This window comes from Artemia franciscana, chromosome 8 (genome assembly GCF_032884065.1).
Source record: "Artemia franciscana chromosome 8, ASM3288406v1, whole genome shotgun sequence".
In the NCBI taxonomy this organism is placed as follows: domain Eukaryota; kingdom Metazoa; phylum Arthropoda; class Branchiopoda; order Anostraca; family Artemiidae; genus Artemia; species Artemia franciscana.
Window position 1 is genome coordinate 14,607,877 of NC_088870.1, and position 4,688 is coordinate 14,612,564.

Here is a 4,688-nt window from a genome sequence, read left to right on the forward strand (position 1 = left end):
CTCGTAAGCATTCAATGCTACAACAACTCTATCATGTACACACGCCTTTATGAATTTTTTCATCCTCGTTTTTCAAAATAAGATGTAGATGCTTTCTTCCAATGCACCAATAATACTGTGATAAGCGGAAAGTAAGATCTAACAAAACAAAGCACGCGAGATCACGTCATCCTCAATTACGACCAGAGGTTTCCCACGTCACTAGCGTCCCATGAGCTCTATAAAAATAAGTCATACGAGACTACACCCTCTTCAACATAGGTAAACAATCTCCTATTACGTAACAAGCAACTTCATATTGAAGAAACTTTGCCAAATTTTTACTAGCTTAAAAAGTGCCTGAATCGGGCTACGAAGGGATATCGGGCTTGAAAGTAATTAAGGGGTCACTAATAGCTTCCTACTTCTTCAAAGGGTCTTGTACTTTGCACTAAATTTGAAATTTGTCCAACTATCCTAAAAAAGACAGATAAAACACAAATGCTGTTGATTCAGGCTAATAACTACTTTTAAGGCACCTTATAAGGATTTAGAAAAAAAGCAGGTGTTCAGAACGGACAGATCCACATCCACATTATGTTTTTTTGGACAACGATTCCTCCTATGTTTCAAACTTTTGGTTTTCTTTTATAAAGGTTTTTGAATGTTGCAATCTCTTGTTAAAGTATGCTACAAATATTTTTGCAATTTTTTTGGACAACGATTCCTCCTATGTTTCAAACTTTTGGTTTTCTTTTATAAAGGTTTTTGAATGTTGCAATCTCTTGTTAAAGTATGCTACAAATATTTTTGCAATTCCGAGTTTTTTGCTCTTTAATCAGTTTAATATCCTTTTATACTTGATTCTATTCAAAGATATATTTAATCCAATTAAAGCCTAAGAAGATTTCAAATACAATTGAATTTATGAAAAGGTAAAATTTTTCCAAAGAAAAATAAATTATGAACAGATTATTTTATTCCTGAACTGTAATTAATTCTTTTTTTTTGTTTTGTCGGTATAAGGATTTGAAATCTTTGTTGACCAAAACTCACAAGTACCGTCAAAAATTATAAGAAAAAAAGTTTTTTTTTAAACAGAAATGAGATATTCTGACATTATATTTCTATCTTCAAAAATCTTCTCAAAAAACCTAAAAAAAATTATTATCTTGCAAAGTAAAGGGAAAAAATTGTTTAAAAAATGGGGAAAAAAGTTTGAGTAGTTTAGTCTACTCTTCGTCTAGAATCCTTTATAATAAACGTTTTTTTTTTTGTTTTCAACAGACCTATAAGAATTTGCAATGTTGCAAGAGAGATTTTATTTTTACGAATGTCAATTTTCGTTCAAATTTGTTGCCCAAAACCTAAGGATCTAAGCCATTGCTCAAAGTCTGGTTGTAAAAAATAACTTCTTATGTGGAATCATAGCCAAAACGTTCCTGTCAAGCTATTCTTTGCTTTACCAAGTTTTGATCAATTTTTACCTAAAAACAGTAGACCCAAGTACAAATTTTGGTAGACACATATTCAAATGGTCTTTTGATTCTTTAACTTTATGTCAAAATACCAACAAGAAAATGGTGAAACTGATTCTTTTACTTGTTTGTTTCACAAGAATCCTCAAAAAAAGCTAATTTACGAGAAAAGATAATTGCTAATCCAGTAAAATGTGTTTGGACTTCTTAATCAAAACACAACCTAATTACAATTTGTTTTACAAATGTCTATTAAAAATATGAAATTTGAAATATTATAATTGACAGTGAAATATTGACTAGCAGCCGACTACGAGTATGTATTATCAGAAACAACTTTACCATATTTACAGGTTTCCACTTTTTCAATCAAAGGAAATTGGCAAACACACTCATATTTTAAAATACCATTCCTTCCGTAAGCAGTTTGGCAAATTTTTCCCTTTTCAGAACAAACTCGTCTTTCTTCTCTCGTGCAATCGCCTGCAACACCTAGAAAAAAGTTTACTTTACAAATTTGGGTAATATTAATCCTAATTCAGATTTGAGCTTATAACAAGGTAAGCTTATGTCTTGGTTGGGGGCTTGAAATCTTAGTAGCGGTCTTAAGAGGAAACGTCCTTTTAACGTCTATTCCTTTCTTTCGGAAAAAAATAGATTTAAATGTCTTAGCGACAAAGAAGTTGATTAGCAAGATCTTAAGCACCAAAATATTATTTGCCTGTTCAAATGTAAAGGGATTTTCACTTGTCCAGAAAATAATGAATATGTCTATATTTTACCTTGCGAAAATTTTTATCAACCTTCAGAACTTTTATTTATTTTAAGAGATCGATCACTATAATTTAAAAGAATATAAAATCACTCTAAGCTTCGATTTGAAGGTCGGAGAATTATATCACGCAAATGTGTATGAATATATTTCACACATCATGGCTTGCTAGGAACCATCTAAACAAGAAAATTGTTAATTAAACAGATTTAGCAGGAGAAACTATAAATTGCGGATATTGTGGCAGCTGACGGAGAGGATTTAAAGTTTCCAAGGGCCCAAAGGCCCCTTACTTTTTACTTCTCTCCTCCCTCAAGTTATTTTATTATCCAAGGTTTTTTCTTCATCCTTCTAAAGGAACACGTTTCCAAATTCAACTTGATCTATTTTTTTTTGTGTGCGTGTGTGTTATGAAACCTCATATTGTTCCAAAACTTTATGGCACGAATTTATAGTTGAGTAAGATAAAATTGTCTATTCCTGTGTGTCATTAACTTTCAATTAGTATGGGGCAAATATTTCAAAAGAGTTATGAATTCATTCTCCGCTTTGATTAATTTGAATATGATAATACAGAAACTACAATAAATAGGAATAGGGTATAAACTGCTTGGAGTTTATTAATATTTAAAAAAATATTCACCCGGCCGAGTTAATCCTGGAACCCAGTCAAAGAGTTTTAAAACCATTTTTGCTTTCACTGAAATTTCAAATTAATACTCTATTTAATTTCTGATATATTTTGTCTGTGCCTTTTGACCGCCAGGATGCACTTCAACTCTTTTTGTTTTGCTCAACAGTAGTAGTAGCAGTAGCCTTAGAGGTATGGATGTAGTAGCAGTAGTAGTTTTAGCATTAATGTGGGAGTAATAGTACCAGTAGTACAAGTAGTAGTAGCAATAGTACTATTAGTGGCAGTAGCAGGAGTAGTAGTAGCAACATTAGTAGTAGCAGTAGTAGTAGTAGTAGTAGTAGTAGTAGTAGTAGTATTAGTAGTAGTAGTAGTAGTAGTAGTAGTAATAGTAGTAATAGCAGTAGTAGTAGTAGTAGTAGCAGTAGTAGCAGCAGTAGCAGCAGTTGTAGTAGTAGTAGCAATAACAGTAGTGGTAGAAGGCGGAGAAGGAGTAGGAGCAGTAATAGCAATACTAGTAGTAGATGTATCACAATTCAAAAGTTGTCGCAAGCATCGGCAATCGAAATTCCAAGTAGTTACAGTTGCAGTCACAAGTAGTCACAGTCTCAAGTATTCACAGTCATTGGGTCAAGTATTTGTTGTCACAGTTTTAATAGTTATCAGACGCGTGTAGTTGTTGCATTCAAAGTCGCATGTCCCAAACATGGTTCTAATTTTTCCAAGTCAGAGCCAGAAGTAGTTGGAACCGCAGTCACAAGTAGACAAAAACACAACCAGTCATAATGTCAAGATTATTACAACAAATATGTAATCTGTCATTCATCGTTTTGATTTTTACGAGAAGAACTGTAAAAAGTTACAGACGTTCTTATAATTATCCAATAACAAAACTACGTAAATCACAACGAACAAAAATTAATTCAAATAGAGTTTTCAAGAACAGAATATGGTCGAAGAAAAGTAAAGAGCCATATTAAAAATTAACATGATCAGAAGATGAGTCATAAATGGCTATTTGAAATTGAGACTAATAGGAACTACAAGCAATGAATGAATGAAACCAACAGCGATCAAAACGAAAATTTAACAATCACACAAACAATTTCGTTTGGACAATCTTGGGAAAAAACGATGGAAGAGGACGTCTAGTTACCGTCCAATCCTTTTGGTCACTTAAATTGGGCACTAGAACTTTTAACTTCAGTTTGAATGAGCCCTTTCAAGATATTCTAGGCCTATTGAATCGATACTATTATCCCTGGAATAGTATCGATTTAGATAAAATAAATAAAAATAAATGATCTTTGTTAAGGCAAAAAATACGAAAATCCACATTTTTACAAATTGGAGCTTAAAGCCTCTAGAGTAGAGTTTTCTGATACGCTGAGTCTGATATATTTTCATTAAAATATTACGGCTTTTAGGGGGTGTTTTGCCTTTTATTTCTGATAATCAGGCAAGTTTTCTCAGGCTTGCAGCCTATAATGGTCAAAACTAAAATTAAAGAGACTTGTATATTTCGATTAGCAAAATAAGTTGATTTTATTTATATATCTATTTGTATAAAAATTCTGTCTTCTAATGTTTAGGTTGCTATTGAGCTGGGTCGCTCTTTTCTTACAATTTATTACCACAAACTGCTTGATATTTTGAAAAAAAAATATAAATAAAAATTCTCAAGAGTTCAAAAAATTAATAAAATTACACGTTAGTGAATGAGCTCATTTATTATTTCTTTCCAGTAATATCGACTATAATGATAATTATGTAGCCGACGTTTCGATAAACTAATTAATTTTGTTTTCAAAAAGTATTTTTTCAAAGA